The 10,385-nt window shown below is 33.0% G+C and overlaps 1 long non-coding RNA gene across 1 annotated transcript in view; it reads left to right on the top strand.

Annotated features, from left to right (window-relative positions):
- The window catches only part of LOC145242483 (uncharacterized), a 222,145-nt gene that overhangs the window by 152,420 nt on the left and 59,340 nt on the right, over positions 1-10,385 (top strand). The window lies entirely within an intron of this gene.

The raw sequence follows: 10,385 nt of genomic DNA, 5'->3' as shown, positions 1-10,385 counted from the left end.
ACCTTTCCCACTGCTTCAAGCAAGCTAATGCCTCTATAATCACCACACTCAGATTTTGACCCTCTTTCCTTTATAAATTGGGATCATTATTGCATCAATCCAATCTTGAGAGATAGCATTACCATGCCAAACAGCAAGGATGAGTGCATGGACTGCGTTGATAACGTTATCACCTCCAAATAGCAATAATTCAACAGGTATTGCATCAAAGTCCTAGTGCTTTTCCATCATTAATCTCTGCTAATGTGTTTTTGATGTCTCATCAGTGTTGGGATCAATCATCATTTCATCAACGATTTCCTTTTGAGGGAGACTATCAATAACTTATCATTTACTTCAGATGTATTATCAAAAAGATCTCGAAAATGTTCTGTCCATCGTTCCATGATCCCCTCAACATTATTGAAAAAGGCAGAACCATCTTTGGATTTCACAGGTACCAATGTTGGAGGCTGCGACCCAAAAGCTTGTCTGATTTTGTCATACATATCTTTTGAATCTTTTGAATTTTGCTGTCATAATCTGTCTGGATGTCTGCTGACATTTTGGACTTATTTTTCATTCGATATGTCTCACGCTTAATTTTGCTTCTTTATACACTTTTACTGCTGTTATTTTAGCTGATCTATTAGAACACAAAGATATCTCGTGAGCCTTTTTCTCTTCTTCCAAAAGATTGGTGATTGTAAAATCATTTTCATCAAACCAATCCCTATGTTTGGTTTTCTTAAAGCCATAAAATTTCAGCTCTTTTGCTATATATTTATGACTTGAATCTTTCCCAAGTTCCATCAAATGAGGTGTGTGTGTGTGTGTGTGTGTGTGTGTATGTATATATAAAAATTTTACAGAAAGCCAGAGAAACATCTGTACCGTCAGTTTCAAATCCGATATAAGGGAATCAATTTATGGTCAAAAAATATCGGACTATCTTCAGCTTCTGTTTATATCTGTTCTTACTGAAAATGGCAGCTGCACGTTGTTGTTGTTGTTTTTTCAGAAGGGGGGGTGGCAATTTATTTTATTTATTTATTTATTAATTATTATTATGAACTTATTATTTTTATTTTTTATTAACTTATATTTTTATTTTATTTTTAAGGGCCTCCGATCTATAAGTTCAGGGAAAATCTGCATTTTAAAATATCTTTCGTTGATTTAAATTTAACGATTTCTGTTTGTTTGAATTTAAAATATTGATTTTTTTTCAATCTTGAACTTTCATATTTTCTCAAATTCAGGCAGTGTACTTGCTAAGTTTATACGAAATATATCCATGCATACATACGACTATAGTGTTTTATTAAAGTATTTTATTTTATTCCTATTTATGCTAAAGTTTTTTTTGGGGGGGGGAATTTCTACTTTTTTTCTAAGAATCCATTCATAATTTAATAATTTTATTTCAAGATCATTTTAGTTTTGTTTATTTATTTTGAAATCTAAATAAATATACTCCATATATGTCTATATTTATATTTTATTTAATTTTAAACATTTGACATATATTTTCACCTACTATATGTATTATGCACACATATATATGCATATTTTTATACAAATATATTTACGTGTATATCTAAAGCGTTCATATCTTAACAATAGTATGCACTTATAAATTTTTATTAGATTTTTATTATATATATATATATATATATATATATATATATATATATATAGTCAGTTATAAAATATATATGGCAATTAAGCTACACAGAATATTCTGTGTTTAATCCACGCTAGGATTTCTCAATATATATGACAATTAAGCTACACAGTATATTCCGCGTTTCATCCATGCTAGGATTTCCCATTCTTCAATATATATATATATATTGAAGAATAATGCACTAATTACAAATATTGTGTAATTTACATAGGTCTAACTAGTATGTATGAAAAGCATGTATGAAACAGGTTTTTGTGATTAGTTATTAATGCATTTGTTGTATATAATTTGTTTCCAGGGTTTACAATCGAAATGACACTTACCAGCATCAGAACTCCAATTGACTTCCATATGGTAGACATCTTGTTTGAATGAAGTAGTATTTATACACTAGAATTCCTACTCATAGACTGGCAACCAGTTTAAACCTAGAGAATGGCCTTGTCCATCTAAGCACAATAGAACCTCCCAGTCTGCTTATATACTAACTCTTTCGCTTCTGATCTCTATTAATATCGATATCTCATAATGTTCTTCATCACTCAACTGACAATAAAGCTATCTCAATTCATCTTTAAGTGGCTTTTCGCCTTGATAATTTTGACTCAATAGTAAAAGAAAGACACAACCTATTTTGTGGTTATTTAATGCTGAAAAAATACATATTGTAAAATATTTATTGATTAGCCGAACACAAGTTGCTTAACTGGAGAACAGGGTAGTTTGAGAACTTGACATAACCGTGTATTTCAGATATAATGCTATTTCTATGTGTACTTCTTATTTGAAAATATCAATTTTGTATTCTGTTGTCTTTTTCACATTTACAACCGTCGACCAAGGGAGGAGTCTATTAGACATGTATAACGCAATGTGATAATATGTGAAAGTGAAACCTAGTCAGTTAAGCTTAAGGACATATGTTGCATGAAAAGAAATATTATGAGAACGATACGATGGATGTGCAGTGTGAGTTTTAAACACAGGCTTAGATCTGCTGACCTAAGATTACATATGGGCAGTATACAGAGATGTGTACAGAATAGGAGACTTCAATGTCATAAAAGAATAGATGAGTTCTTGATCTAGTAGATGCATCAGGTTCAGTTGACAAGGATAGACCAAGAGAAACATGGGAGGAAGTGATACGAATGAACTTGAAAGATCTGGTATGAGAAAGGTTAGATTAGAAGTGAATTTTTAAAAGCTGTCCAACACATGCCAGCATGGAAAATGAAGGTTAAACTGAATTTGATGATGATGATGATGATGATGATGATGATGATGATGATGATGATGATGATGATTTTGTATTTCTTTTTCTTTTTTGCTAATCACAGCCAATTAGTGAAGAAACTGATTACAAAGTAAAATTCCTAATTGCATTAAGTTTGAAATTTTTTTATCTCTGCAATGTTATGTGACACTAATAAGCTGCTTGTAACGTTAGATGGGGAATTCTTTTGACCTCGATCGATTGACCACCGTGTTCTCTTTGATAGAAAAACAGCTGTTATCTTCTTGAAATGTTCTTAAGTAATTTGCTCCACAGATAGTGACGTCTCTCATTCTCTCTTGTTATTAAGCCATCATCATAGTTATAGTGAAGATGTAGAAGCAGATGTGTCTGTCTCCTTTCCTTTGATTCTGCATTAAGGTAACAAACAAATTAGAAACGCCAACAAGATTTAGAGTGTAGGTAGTTTCATAATCTATATCATATGCTAAGGCAATTTTATGTTCGTACATATGTTATCACACTCCACCTTTTTTTTAAAATATGGGATCATCTGATCACCAAAGATGAAATGCGAAATATAGTAATTTTTAAAATTTCATCTGATGTTGCTTGTTGCTTCGAACATAAGACTTTAACTTAATACATTTTCTTGGCCTCCTGACTAGGATCAAAGGGTAGTATATGTTTTGTCCAAATATGGTACAATAATCTTGTGAGGTTCTGCATTAACATTGAACGTTCACAGAATAAAAATATGTCAAACTCCTACAGGGGTTTTGAAGATAACCAGATATATCCTAAACATACATTAACCAGACTACCTAAATCAGTATGTTTTAATTTGATCCAATAATATCGTGAGGCCTGTGTTTACACCACACATCCATAGACTGCAAATAGTTTCAAGCATGGCAACAATATACAACATGAAGAATACAACGGTGGAATTTTCGTAGTGATACTAATTGCAAAGAATGACTAATAATGAAGCGGTAATAGATAAAAAGCACAAGAAATTATTGCATCAGTTTTTTTTTTTTTTTGCATATCATTCCTTCAAATGCTTGTAGATATTTCTGTCTTCATAAAGTTAGTTATATATACTTATATATTTGTATGAATAGGATTCGCTCGTAAACAACTAAATAACCGACTGTTATGAATTTTTTAATTTGGCTGCTAGGTATAAGAGGTCGTAATGTGGGCTGGATTTAGTTTAATGCAAAGGGGGTGAAAGTCCTGCATGAAAATTCAGATACTTAAAGAGTCTTGTGAAATTTTAACAATATGTCTTAGATATCAATTAATAAATATTTCCAAAATTTCAATTTCTTTGGAATATTTTAAAGGGTTAAGGAGGCATAATATGAACACAATCTACCATTTAAAAATTCAAATATTTCAGATTTGCATTGAATTTGATCCATAGTCACCAATGAAGCAAGATTACCTAAATTTAAATTTCTGAAGACCTCTTCAGCTTAGGCCTTAAATTTAGACATTTTTTAAACTCAAAATCATCTAATAGATTTTGATCAAAAATGGATAAGGATTGTAGACATAAGATTTAGTATCATTGCATGTTGATTTCAATATTTGTAAGGGGACAAAAAAAGGCTTGTGCAAAAGTATTCTGTTTGGGAAATTAATTTTACCAATCCTGTGCATTTTTCTAGTTTAGTATATGTAATAAGTATGGGTCAGGATTGATCTTAATGAGATGTGAAACATAAGTAAAATGGACACTTACTATCGAGAAGATTTTGATTAGTATATAAGATTTCTAAACCTGAATAGAAATTGAACTTTATCAAATAAAAAAAATGTCTAATCCCACAATTTCACTAGCATAATCTCACATTTTTTACTTTCACACACTTTTTACAATTAAAAAGTAAAATATTTCGTATGAATCTGTATAGTACAACGTTTTTGACCGGCTTCTTTCTCTTAGTGGTATTTGTTTTTTCAATTCTTTCAAGAAGAATCAAAGGGTAGTATCTGTTCTGTCCAAAGATGGTACAATGGTATTGCAAGGTCTGCATTCATGCTTCACATCCATAGAAAGGAAATTGTTAAAGATGAAATAACCAAGGTCCAGACATGAATGTGTTATGAGATAAAACTTTATTATAGCAAGCGCTAACACGTGCGACTGGTCTCAAAGGGAAAATCTAACTGACTAGTCGCATCCGGGGTTTTTCCCCTTGGCGGCCCTCTCCTCATATAAGGGGAGATAATCACTTTTTCCTGGGGCAGGATAAATGGGATGGGATGTTAACACTTCCCCGCTTTCCTTTCTTGTGCTGATGAAAGTTTTCAGGAGACATCATCAAAGGGTTATCTGCAGGGAAAGGGAAAGAAAAAGAAGAATTTAACAAAATTATGTGACACTGTGTTTTAAGGATTAGAGAGATTGGCAGACTTTAACGCGCGATAGGCTAATACGGGTTCTGGTAAAATTATTTAAAATTCCCTGAGTTTCGCTATGTGCCTGTCGAACTGGATTAAGTAGTCATTTATGGAAGCGTTAGGTTCACGCTGATAACTTTCAAAGTTCTCGTAGGATATGAAAGCAGACTGGTTTTTATCCTGAAGAAAAAGTGTATCCAGCTTTTCGACGAGATTGTCCATTCTTTCTTCGGCATTCAGTAATGAAATGTCCATTTCTAGTACAGCAGCGCGAGACTGTCCGGTGAGCGAAAGAAATACAGCGGGAGCTTGTTTTGAAGGCGGAATGTTCGTTGCTATCTTCCATAGTTCAATTTCTCGTTTCCATGAATCGTAAAATTCCGGGTTTAGTCGTGGTGGTTCAAATATTCTGGAACTCATTATGTTTTTTTTTGTTTTTTGTTTTTTTATCTTCGTACGCTCTGCTACCAGATGTTAAAGATGAAATAACCAAGGTCCAGACATGAATGTGTTATGAGATAAAACTTTATTATAGCAAGCGCTAACACGTGCGACTGGTCTCAAAGGGAAAATCTAACTGACTAGTCGCATCCGGGGTTTTTCCCCTTGGCGGCCCTCTCCTCATATAAGGGGAGATAATCACTCTTTCCTGGGGCAGGATAAATGGGATGGGATGTTAACAGAAATATTTCACAAACTTCTACAAGGGTTTTGAAGTAGACCCTCATAACCAGATTTATTCTGAAACTACATTAACCAGATTATTTACATCTATATTTTTCAATAGGCCCGACGATGTGAAGGTTGTCAACATCCATAAGTGAAAATGGAATCAACTGAATTTGAACTTGGAACACCCAGATTGTTAGTTCAAATAATGAGGTCACCCCTCCCTCTTCAATTTGCTATCTGTTCTCTTATCATGAGCACAGTTGAATTTCAGGTCAAACTCTAGCAATCACACTCTAGTAACTGTCCACACTCGTATGACTCAGCATGCATGGTACAATTTTTATTTATTTATTTTTTTATTGGCTAAGTTCAGTTGTTGGCATTAGTTTTCCCTTATTTTTTTTTTTTCCAGCTAAAATTAAGTACTTACTGGAAGGACCATGTGAAGATTGTCAATATGCATAAGTGAGTAGTGCTACGGAACCGACTAAATTCGAACTTGGTACACTTTCATATTATTTGTATTCTTTGGACTGCTGTTCTGTTTTCACAATATTTCAGTCGATGTAACCGCTAACCTTTTTCAGGGGTATCTTGTCGAACTTGAGAATCTTTCTGTCAAACTCTGGAATTTGCACAGAATTTTGAACCAAACCCTTTATTTAATACATGCTCTTGTTCTATCAGCTGAGTAAAAGTAGTTTCCAATATTTTGAGCGTTGCTCACACTGAGGATTGAACCTTCAACCTCCATAAAAGTATAACTTACAATTGAATTTTACTAAGTACTTTATCCACTACACCACAGGCCCTTGTAGTCACCAGTCTGTCATTATCCATTCCATCTCTCGCTAAGATAGGAATACATTTGTGATTAGGAGACTTCGATGGCATGGTCATGTTGAAAGAATGGATAAAAGATATTAGGTTAGAAGGTGTAGAGCAGTTATGGTAAAAGTGTCAGATCACACAAAAAGGCCAAGGAAAACAAGAGGAATTGATAAGGATAAACTTGAGAGAAAGACGGATGAATAGAAACCTGGCCAGAGATAGGTTAGTTCGGAAACCAATTGATAAAAACCGTCTGTAATGTTAAACCAAATATGATATGATAATGCTAAGTATAAAAATGCCAGAAAAGCTTTTTTTTGTATTTTTTTCTCCGAGATAATGCCACTGTCTCTTTGAAAACTTGTTTAATGCAATTAGCAGTGGGACACCTGCAAATCCATTTCAGGGATGAAAGCATAAATAGTTTATCGTTTTTATTCTTAGTTTTTTTTTTTTATTGTATGAAAATAATGAAAAAGTACATTAAAGTGAAATGAGATGGGACATAATCCATGTTCAAAAAAAAAAAAAATGTAATTAATCAGTAGTGTTCTACTTTAGCAATATTGACAAGTTTAGTACCTTTGTTGTTAGATTGACGAAACTTTAAAAAATTAGTTCTTGTCCAGAATTCTCCCTATATTAAAAACTAAAATAAAAATCTGTATGATGTACATACCCATAACGAAACAAAAATATCATATTCCAAAAATCACATAAATTGATCAAGTAGTTTTATTTTTAAATAAAATCAAATTTTATTAGTAACATAGCCCACCATTTTTAAAACTATCTAAAAAAACAAAGAGAGATAACTCAACATAATTCAAACTTGCAAAGTTTATGCTGCAATGTCTAACCCCATTAATTGCTTAAAAATGATCAATTTATGTGATTTTTAGAATATGATATTTTCGGTTCATCATGAGTACATACATCATACAGACTTTTCTGTATTTTTATTTTTTTAATATAGGGGGAATTCTAGACACGACTTAAAAATTAGTTTATATTTGAATCATCACGTTTGAACATTACCATCAGTAGTAGTAGTAGTAGTAGTAGTAGTAGTATTTACTACCAACTCTGCCTACCTGACAGGATTCGTTTGTTGCACGTGTTAAAATTAATTTAGATTAAAAGTAATTTCTTTTTTTAAATACTCAAATATCATTGTCAGATGTGATACTAATTTGCGTCTAAATTCTAAAATCTGACAAGATAATTTTATGTTAGAAGAGGTTCCTTAATTAACCTTTGTTAAGGTGGGGGGAAAAAAAGAAAGCTAAAAAAGGGAGGGGGTTTACATAATTGTTGGCATACAAATGTTAACAAAAATGATCACCTCTTTACCAGTTGCCTCTTTTTTTCTGCACTAATATCCTGAACGTCTGCACGTCTACTATCAGCACGTTATTTTCATTTTTTTAATATAAAAAATGTCACTGAAAATATTTCCCCAAATCAATTGGGAGTCAAAAATGCCATTCCTATGTTTAAATGCTAGCCCTTTTTCTCATACCTTATTTACGTATGCATGTTTTTTTTTTTTTTTTTTTTTTTTTTGCCTAAACAAGACATTGCCACTTGGAATGTAAGGGGCTTCTATTTGGGATTGTGTCTAACAGGGAACTATGGGGAGTTGAGCAGTGAGATGTCCATTCACATCACATTTAAACTTCTGCAGGTTAGAACAGTCAGGAAAGCAGGAAACAGAAAGGGAATTCTAAAGTCCAGCAGTCTGAAGAAAGAAGCTATTAAAGTAGAAGGCTTTTCAGTGTCTAGGGATCTCAGCTGTTAAGGGGTGGGATTTTGCTGCTTACCAGGTTAATCAGGAGTATGTATGTTGAGGGAGCACAAATGCTCTGAATTCATACGTGTTGTATACTTTGGTGTCATTATTTTGATCCTAATGATAACCGTTCAGTGGCTACTTTTTAAATAGGAGGGAATGAGATCTCTTTCAGTTTGAGGGAAACACACCCAGTCGTTGTTAATTACTATTAATTAACACGGACAATAATAACACTGCATATTATTCTCTTTATTCATTCTGTATTATCTTGCCAGTATAAAGAAAAAGTGAGAGAAAGAATAGAGATAGCTTATTATCTGTCTTTAAACATCAGACATCTGTGTGCAGTGTGATGATAATTATGTTGTGCATGGAGAGAAATGATATAAGAATGATAGGATGGATGTGTACATGTGAGTTGTACAAAGAGATTTAGATCTGGTGACCTCATCAAATTTTGTATAGGGAGATGGATCCAGAACAGGAGATTTCGTTGTTTTTTTTTTTTTTTTTTTTTTTTTTTTTACAAAGGAGTCGCCACTTATCAAGGCCCAGAGGCCATTCGAGGATAAGGGTTAATAAGTGTACAGTGGTCAATGAGACAGTGATGTAGTAATTGTTAGTAGTAGTTACATTAAAAAAAAAATGTTTAAGAATGTTTGGTTTAGTACATTTGAGGAAGAGGGGTCAGTTGGCAGGGAAAGGCCAAGGAAAATATCAGAGAGCATGATAAGGATGAATTTGAGAGAAAGAAGGATAAATAAAGACCTGGTCAGAGATTGATTAATTTGGAAGTCAATTTTGTAAAATCGTTCAATGCATGTCAGTATGTGAAAATGAATGCCAGGAGATGGCCTCATGACAACAGAATAGACACTGCATTACTTGCCCCTAAAAGGAGGTAATGCCTGGCAGGATGGTATGATGATGAACGAATAGATACTACACTACTCCTAAAGAGGAGGTAATACCTGAGAGGGTAGTGTCATAAAAACAGAAGTCTCTGAATTAAGCATTGGAATATAGTACAGTAGTCTGAAATAAATTGAATTGAGCAATAAAAGATAAGACAATAAGTAGAAGTAATAGTATAGTTCAACTTCAGATAGATACCAAAACTCCATCAGTAATAGATAATTATTTTGCAAAGCAAGTGAATAAAATCCTACAATTGTACATATCATAAACAAATCAAAATGATTGAAAAAAGAGAAGATTATCATTTTTATCAGATAAAAAGTGATAAACATGCAAGGCGCGCACGCGAGAGAGAGAGAGAGAGAGAGAGAGAGAGAGAGAGAGAGAGAGAGAGAGAGAGAGAGAGGGGTAGTACAGAAAGTGACAAAGAAAGAAACTGAGAAAAGTAAAAAACAGTGGACATAAAATTAATGTTAGTCTTTTAGCTAGGATAAAAGAGTAACATCTGTTCTGATTCTACACTATCTTTACTGTCCTCAGTCAGTGATGGAGAAATCCTTCCAGGCTGGGGCAATTTAAAACTTTTGTTTCAATCCAGAGTGCACCCATTAAAAGTGACCTTGTGTCTAACTCTGTTCCCTCATAGAGAGGCAAGTTCAATAGGAATATATAAAAAACAGAAATTTAGTATAGATACGTGTGTACTAATGTTTATTATAGGTAAATAAATAAATCAAAACAGCTGAAATTGTGTGCATACGTACAGACAGACTTTCACCTAAGTAAATAGCTGTTCAGTTTGTAAAATTGGGTCATCGAAATCTTTATTGATTTTCCTATCAAACAAG

Source organism: Euprymna scolopes, chromosome 21 (assembly GCF_053919585.1).
Source record: "Euprymna scolopes isolate OS-2025 chromosome 21, ASM5391958v1, whole genome shotgun sequence".
Classification (NCBI taxonomy): Eukaryota; Metazoa; Mollusca; class Cephalopoda; order Sepiida; family Sepiolidae; genus Euprymna; species Euprymna scolopes.
The sequence above is the reverse complement of the archived record's forward strand: the minus strand, read 5'-3'. Positions and strand labels throughout refer to the sequence as shown.